At 37.1% G+C, this 9,259-nt stretch overlaps 1 pseudogene; it reads left to right on the top strand.

Annotated features, from left to right (window-relative positions):
- The first annotated feature begins 5,073 nt into the window (after positions 1–5,073).
- Positions 5,074–8,906, top strand: LOC147005679 (NADH dehydrogenase [ubiquinone] flavoprotein 2, mitochondrial pseudogene; annotated as a pseudogene).
- The last annotated feature ends 353 nt before the right edge of the window (positions 8,907–9,259 follow it).

Below are 9,259 nucleotides of genomic sequence, written 5' to 3'. Positions count from 1 at the left end.
GGTAGGGAGTAAGTGGGCAGCCTTTTCTAGTTCCTAATTTTAGTGGGATTGCTTCCAGCTTCTCTCAATTTTCTTTGATTTTGGCTACTGGTTTGGGGTATATTGCTTGTATTATGTTTAGATATGGGCCTTGATTTCTGGATCTTTCCATGACTTTTATCTTGAAGGGGTGTTGGATTTTGTCAAATCCTTTCTCAGCATCTAGCTAGATGATCATGTAGTTTTTGTCTTTCAGTTTATTTATATAGTTGATTACATTGATGGATTTCCATATATTAAACCATCCATGCATCACTGGGATGAAGCCTTCTTGGTCATGATGGTGTATCGTTTTGTTATGTTGTTGAATTCAGTTAGCGAGAATTTTATTGAGTATTTTTGCATTGATATTCATAAGGGAAATTGGTCTGAAGTTCTCTTTCTTTGTTGGATCTTTGTGTGGTTTAGGTATCATAGTAATTGAGGCTTCATAGAATGAATTCAGTAGAGTACCTTCTGTTTCTATTTCGTGGAATAGTTTGAGGAGAGTTGGAATTAGGTCTTCGTTGAAGATTTGATAGAACTCTGCACTAAACCCATCTGGTCATGGGCTTTTTTTGTTTGGGATTCTATTACTGACGGCTTCTATTTCTTTATGGGATATGGGACTGTTTAGGTCATTAATCTGATTTTGATTTAATTTTGCTACTTAGTATCTGTCTAGGAAATTGCCCATTTCATCCCGGTTTTCCAGTTTTGTTGAGTATAGCCTTTTATAGTAGGATCTGATGATGTTTTGGATTTCTTTGGATTCTGTTGTTATGTCTCCTTTTTCATTTCTGATTTTGTTAATTAGGATACTGCTTTTGTGCCCTCTAGTGAGTCTGGTTAAAGGTTTAATCAATCTTGTTGATTTTCTCAAAGAACCAGTTCCTGCTTTGATTTATTCTTTTAATAGTCCTTTCTGTTTCCACTTGGTTGATTCCAGCCCTAAGTTTGATTATTTCCTGCCATCTACACCTACTACTCCTCTTGGGTGAATTTGCTTCCTTTCATTCTATAGCTTCTAGGTGTGCTGTCAGGCTACTAGTGTATACTCTCTTTAGTTTCTTTTTGGAGGCACTCAGGGCTATGAGTTTTCCACTTAGGACTTCCTTTATTATATCCCATAAGTTTGGGTATGTTGTGGCTTCATTTTCATTAAGCTCTAAAATGTCTTTAATTTCTTTCTTTACTTCTTCATTGACCAAGGTATCATTGAGTAGAGGGTTGTTATATATATATATATATATATATATATATATATATATATATATTTTCCTCATTTACATTTACAATGCTATCCCAAAAATCCCCCATACCCTCCCCCCCACTCCCCTAACCCCCCACTCCCACTTTTTGGCCCGGGCACTCCCCTGTACTGGGGCATATAAAGTTTGCATGTCCAATGGACATGTCTTCCCAGTGATGGCTGACTAGGCCTTTTTTTGATACATATGCAGCTAGAGTCAAGAGCTCCAGGGTACTGGTTAGTTCATATTGTTGTTCCACCTATAGGATTGCAGATCCCTTTAGCTCCTTGGGTACTTTCTCTAGCTCCTCCATTGGGGGCCCTGATATCCATCCAATAGCTGGCTGTGAGCATCCACTTATGTGTTTGCTAGGCCCTGGCATAGTCTCACAAGACACAGCTATATCAGGGTCCTTTCAGCAAAATCGTGCTAGTGTATTCAATGGTGTAAGCGTTTGGAGGCTGATTATGGGATGGATCCCAGGGTATGGTAGTCTCTAGATGGTCCACCCTTTTGTCTCAGCTCCAAACTTTGTCTCTGTAACTCCTTCCATGGGTGCTTTGTTCCCAATTCTAAGAAGGGGCAAAGTTCAGTTTCCATGTGAATGTTGGCTTTCTATTGTTTATGCTGTTATTGAAGATCAGCCTTAGTCTGTGATGACCTGATAGGACGCATGGGATAATGTATATATTTTTGTATCTGTTGAGGTCTGCTTTGTGACTGATTATATGGTCAGTTTTGGAGGAGGTACCATGGCGTGCTGAGAAGAAGGTATATCCTCTTGTTTTATGATAAAATGTTTTGTATATATCTGATAAATCCATTTGTTTCTTTACTTCTATTAATTTCAATGTGTCTCTCTTTAGTTTAATATTCTATCTTTATTTGGTTCATTTGTTGTTCTGATAATTATGTGTTGGAAGGAATTTCTTTTCTGCTCCAGTCTATTTGGAGTTCTGTGGGCTTCTTGTGTGTTCATGGGCCTCTCTTTAGGGTAGGGAAGTTTTCTTCTATAATTTTGTTGAAGATATTTACTGGCCCTTTAAGTTGAAAATCTTCATTCTCATCTACTCCTATTATCTGTAGGTTTGGTCTTCTCATTGTGTCTTGGTTTTCCTGGTTGTTTTGTGTTAGGATCTTTTTGCATTTTGCATTTCCTTTGGTTTTTGTGTTCCTATTCTCTTTGGAATCTTCTGTATCTGAGATTTTCTCTACCATTTCTTGTATTCTGTTACTGATGCTTGCATCTATGGTTCCTGATTTCTTTCCTAGGGTTTCTATCTCCAGATTTGTCTCTTTGGGTTTTCTTTATTGTTTCTACTTCCACTTTTAGACCTTGGATGGTTTTGTTCAATTCCTTCACTCTTTTGGTTTTGTTTTCCTGTAATTCTTTAAGGGTTTTTGTGTTTCCTCTTTAAGGGCTTCTACCTTTTAGCTGTGTTCTCCTGTATTTCTTTAAGTGAGTTATTAATTTCCTTCTTAAAATCCTCTACCAGCATCATGAGATACGATTTAAATCTTAATCTTGGTTTTCAGGTTTGTTGGGGTATCCAGGACTCACTGATGTGGGAGTGCTGGGTTTTGATCATGGTGAGTGGTCTTGGTTTTTGTTAATAAGAATCTTATATTTGCCTTTCCCGATCTGGTAATCTCTGGTGTTAGTTGTTATAGCTGTCTCTGGATGGAGCTTTTTCATCCTGTGATTCTGTTAGCATCTGCCAGCCTTCCTGGGAGTCCAACACTCTCCTGAGTCTCAGTGGTCAGAGTACTCCCTGCAGTCCACCTCTCCTCTAAAGGGGAAGGAGTGCAGGGGTCTGGTGCTCAGATCTGCCTCCTTGCTGAAGATGAAGGCCAGTACTGAGGCCTGTCCCAGAAGCTATGCTGCTTCTGTAGTCTGTCTGCTCTCCTGCACAGACTGGTCTCTGAGGGACACAGGATGCAAGATGCCTCTCTCACCTTCTCTGGTGTCCAGAGCCCTCCCTTGCTGTCACCCCTCTCCTGGTGGGGAAGGAGCTCAGGTGTCTGGAGGTTATGTCTGCTTTGTGGCTGAAGATCTAATCTCTTATTTTCAACACTTTGATAAGTTTCTCTCATCTCTCTACTAACTACTGCCCACTACGAAGAAAAAAAAATGACCAGTGTGGTTAGCAAATTATGACTATGGTTATAAAATAAATATATACAAGGTATGGAAACCATATTAGCTTATCAAAATAACAATACTAGTGTATATTCTAGGGCCTTATGACCTCCACAGCCACTGAGTTTTTTTCTAGAATTGTAGTATTAAACATGAGATACCTCTCTGTGGAGCAGGCATCAGTAGCAACCAGTATTGCACTGCAATACTGCTATTACACAAGTGCTAGCATGGGGTACAGAGCTAAACAAAGAATTCTCAACTGACAAAAAACAAATGGCTGAGAAGCACCTGAAAAAAAATGTTCTACATCTTTAATCAACAGGGAAATGCAAATCAAAACAACCCTGAGATTCTGCCTCACACCAGTCAGAATGGCTAAGATCAAAAATTCAGGTAACAGCAGATGCTGGCAAGGATGTGGAGAAAGGGGAACACTCCTCCATTGTTGGTGGGATTGCAAGCTGGTACAACCACCCTGGAAATCAGTCTGGTGGTTCCTCAAATTTGGACATAGTACTAGTGGATGATCCTGCAATACCTTTCCTGGGCCTATACCCAGAAAATGTTCCAACATTGGAGTACTACTCAGCTATTTAAAACAATGATTCTGTGAAATTCTTAGGCAAGTGGATGAATCTGGAGAATATCATCCTGAGTGAGGTAACCCAATCACAAAAGAACTCACTTGATATGCACTCACTGATAACTGGAAAATAGCCCAGAAACTTAGAATACCCAAGATACAATTTGCAAAACACAAGAAAATCAAGAAGAAGGAAGACCAACATGTGGATACTTCATTTCTCCTTAGAATAGGAAATAAAATACCCATGGAAGGAGTTACAGAGACAAAGTTTGGAACAGATACCAAATGATGGACCATCCAGAGACTGCCCACCCAGGGATCCTTCCCATAATCAGCCACTAAACGCAGACACTATTGCATATGCCAGCAAGATTTTGCTGGAAGGAGCCTGATAAAGCTATTTCTTTTGAGGGTATGTCAGTGCCTGGCAAATACAGAAGTACATGCTCACAGTCATCTATTGGATAGAACACAGGGCTCCAATGGAGGAGCTAGACTAAGTACCCAAGGAGCTAAAGGGGTCTGCAACCCTATAGGTGGAACAACAATATGAACTAACCAGTACCCCCCAGAGCTCGTGTCTCTGGCTGCATATGTAGCTAAAGATGGCCTAGTCAGCCATCATTGGGAAGAGAGGCCCCTTGGTCTTGCATGTTTATATGTCCCAGTACAGGGGAACACCAGGGCAAAGAAGTGGGAGTGTGTGGGTAGAGGAGCAAGGCGGGGGGGGGGGGAGGGTATGCGGAGGGAGGGTATTTGGGACCTTCAGGATAACATTTGAACTGTAAATGAAGAAAATATCTAATAAAAAAAGAAAAAATTCTGTTTGAAAAAATAAAATATAAGGTAATAATGTAATAAAAAAAAAGAAAATAGACTAATGCTTAGAGCTAAATCAGACATCTATATTTATCTTTCAACCACTGAAGCTAAGGGAATATCACCAAAGAGACAGAGTGATATAAGACAAGGATGGGAGTGGTATGTAAATTACTGTCTTTTGGATATAATCATCATAACCATGAACCCACAGTGAGAGTTGTTGGCTGCAGAATATCTGGCCAGTATCAAACATGCCAAAAGTCCTAGCATGCAAGGGATTGATGATCTGTAGCCCTCACCCTTTACTGAGTAGCTTTTGTCATAGGATAGTTGCTAAAAGAGTGGTCATAATTCTTTTTACAGAATGTGACCCCTCGTAAGTTGGGTCAACCCAGTGAATGGCCGCACATCCATATGCATTTAAGCAGCAATAATTAACTTATTGGGCTTTCAAACAAACAAAAGTATGAAGTAGATGGGGTTGAATTGATGAGTACATATGGGTATTGGGAAATACTGGGAAATGAAAAGTAGATGTGATCATCCTTTATTGTATTCCTATATGAAATTATCAAAAATAAAGAAAAAACATTAAAAATGAGTTGTTTGTTTCTAAACACACTGAGTATATAAAGTACATTTTTAATACTTGTAAATATGGATTTCTGCCCTTTCCAATTTATAACTCCTATGACAATCCTGAGTGCACTAGTTACTTATTCTCATGCATTAAATTATTCTTAATTTTAGTGACATAAGCTCATAATTGCTGTCATGTCCCAAAGCAAGTAGACCAAAGCTCTGAGTTCAATATCTTTTCTGAGTGTTCTACTTTTGGCCCGCACAGAACCTGTTGTTAATCTAATATTTTAATTATAAAGATCCTTCTTTTTGATAGCTTTTTCATGGTAGCCTGTGACTTTTTACAAATTGTTAGACTGTCTCACTAATTACACACTGACTGGTTGCTTCTGCCTGTTTTCTGTGTGTCAGACTTGCCACAGAACATCATAAAATGCGGGTCTTTGTTAGACTTTCACTTCTATGAACAGATAACATGACCAAGGTAAGTCTTATAAGGACAACATTTAGTTGGAGAGCTGCTTACAGTTTCAGAGACTTAGTACATTACATCAAGAAGTGAGCATGGCGGTGTCTGGGCAGTCATGGTTTAGGAGGAGCTGAGAGTTCTACAACTTCATCTGAAGGCTGCTTGCAGAATATTGACTTACAGGCATCTAGGATAAGGGTCTTAAAGCCTACACCCACAGTGACACAGCTAATCCAAAAAGACCACACCTACTTCTAATAGTGCCACTCCCTTAGATGAGCATGTACAAACCATCACAACATGGAAGTTCATTTCATAGAGCTGAGCAAGTAAGAAGGCCTCAGTAACAGCCAAAGGGAGTGGAATTCCCAGTGTTTTGCAACCCAATCATTTTGTTGTGTTTTGCTCATTAGAAACAAATTATTATGTTCAGTCTATACTCCTATATAAAGGATGGGACACTAATATGTAGTACTGTGGTCACTGGGACTTATACATGAACCTGTGTATTATACTTAGTAATCATCTTTAATTAAAAAGTATATGCTTATGTTAATTATATTTAATAGATATTTTTGATCACTTACTTCCAAGAAGGATAGAAAAAAGGTAGAGATACTGAACTATTTGTTAACAATTTATTGAAGTATTTATTTATGGACAGCACTGTTAAAAACATCATCTGAACATAGTCACATAACCACTAGACTAATTAAAAATATATGATATTAATACAATTTGCTTAAACATTACCTGATTCAGATGCTTAGATAAAAAGCTTGGAGCACAGATCCCAAACACATAGTCTAATCTTCTACATATCACCCAATTCTTGGCAACAACAAGTAAACCACAAATGTCCCACCCAAGTTTTGCTACCCATATGCTTGGGACACTGACAATTAGTGGTTCCTAGACCCTTAGCACACATCCCAAACTTCCTTTGTCATCCTTTAGCTCTGAGTACTGACAGATAAGGAGTCACCAGATCCTGACGCTGCCCTGAATTTCCCCAAGAACCAGGTGTGGACCAAGCCACAATGCACAAATGATTGGTTCCCTGTTTCAAATTGCACTCTAAAACTAACTCCAGATGTGGAAGTCAAAGCACAGAAAGAAAGAAAAGAAGAGCAGAAAGATACTATACCTCTAGTAAAAGTTACAAATCACATCATAATGCCCGCAGTGAAAATAACCTTGAAAACCTACCAGAAACATTTTAAATAAATAGTAAATAATGTTCAGATGACAAGAATATATTCTAGGATAATAAAAGAAGTCGATTACTTAGTACTTACCTTTGAAATGTGTTCAACCCAAGTTATAAAGCCTTTAGAGGGGGACGATAGAAGACAAGTGTTGTATCACTTTTAGGTAGTAAGCTGATTATTTTCAAGTACAACATTGACAGTTTATGGAAAATGTTTCTAAAGCATATAATCCATGCAGGATTGGGGATATTTAAAATCTCCAGTATTTTATAGGTATAATAATTTCAATAAAAACATGAAGAGATGAGGTAACACTTCATTTTCTACATATGAAAGTCAAAGAATATTCTAGGACTTTCTAAAGAAACATGACCCTGTAAATGATATATGTGACTATCTAGTTCACTTTCATTAAAATAAGGATTACAGAAAATAAATGATCAATCTATTTTTAAAATACCACTATTTGTCTCATATACTTTATGTTAAAATTGCATAGTACATTAAATGGCTATTCAATGAATGTTTATTTTATGCTAATTCTTGATAAAACTTACAATAAACATAATATATAACATACTGGGATTCTTGATAATATTAATAATATTTATATGTTCTAAAACCTAAATTTATTTAACATTGTATTTGCTTAAAAATACCACGTTTATTAACATCATAAATGGAAATAAAGTTATGTTAAGATTAATTTGCATCTATACAATTTAGCTAAGCTCAAAATTCATCTAATTGAATAATAGCATTTTTGGAAAATTATACTCTTATTTTAAATAAGATACTTTTAACTTAGAATACAAAATCAATAATATTTTTTGAAAAACAACAGAAATACTTGTTTTGTAATATAACTAGAGAAATACTTTTTAAAATAGACTAATATTATACAAGCAGTACAATCTTCAAAACTTGTTAGAAGAAAAATTATATAGGTGTTTAAGTATTTCAGCATGTATTTTGAAAATGGTTTATGGCTTCTCTTGTAAAGTTTGTAAAAACTGTAATTGAAATTGTATAATAAATTTACTTGTCTATTGATCTAGCCAGACACTACTTCACTATAAAAACATCTTCTTTACATTCAGAACCAGCCTTGAGCAGCCAAGATAGGAGAATAAGGTGGTCAGTCATGTTCTGAAGACATGCGAGGAATTTACATAAGACAACAGTGAAAACTGGCGCTGGAGGAGCCTTATTTGTGCATTGAGATCCTCCTGAGAATTACCCAGATACTCCATTTGATTCTACACCAGGAAAGTATAAGATAATGGAGGCAGTAATAAAAAATTACCCAGATGGGCATAAAGCAGTTGTGCTGCCTGTCCTGGATCTAACACAAAGGCAGAATAGAAGGTTATTCCTCTCTGCTGTGAACAAGGTGGCAGAAGTTTTAGAACTACCTCTAATGAGAGTATGCAAAGTAAAAACTTTTTATACAATGTATAATCAAAAGCCACTTTCAGGTATGTACTAGTATCTTTGCATGCTTGAAATTCTGAGAGACTGGAGACCCTTCAGAGAATGCTTAGAACAAAAGGTAGATGCACTACACCTGAACAACTATTCACTATTATGGAAGGTGAATACTTCAGGATCTGTAAATGCACCAATGATTCAAATAAATGACAACTTCTATGAGGATCTGACAACCAAGGTTATTGAAGATAATACAAATGAACTCAGAACTGGGAAAGTTCCAAAGTCTGGGCCAAGAAGTGTCTGGTTCTATTGTGAGCCAGCTGGAGGCCTTCCTTCTTTGACTGAACCACCCAAACAACCTAGCATTGGTGTAGAAGAAAGACTTTAACTTAGAGATCTCTACTTTCACTGTAGAGATGTCACTGGAAAAATAAAATATGAAATTATTTACATTGTTAAAAAATCCTCTTTATTTTCCCAGTACCTCCAGTTATGCATTTTGCTTGGTGAATTCTTTTCCTTTAATAATTGGTTTTCATGATCTGCTATGATAGAGTATTATCACCAATTGGTGCTTTAAAAGGAAGAGTAGTGAAAGCCATTACACTGAGTCAGAGCATTAGTGCTTCACTGATAGACTATAACAGAAAGACCCTGATGGCAGATAAAAAAAATACAGCTTTTATTTCATTTTATTAAGTTAAGAGCCACTGAATTTAAAATGGGAAAAAAGCCAGCCAC

Source organism: Mus caroli, unplaced genomic scaffold (genome assembly GCF_978045245.1).
Source record: "Mus caroli unplaced genomic scaffold, Mus_caroli_1 scaffold_3, whole genome shotgun sequence".
NCBI classification, from domain to species: Eukaryota; Metazoa; Chordata; class Mammalia; order Rodentia; family Muridae; genus Mus; species Mus caroli.
Note: the sequence above shows the minus strand (reverse complement) of the source record. Positions and strands in the feature narration are given on the sequence as shown.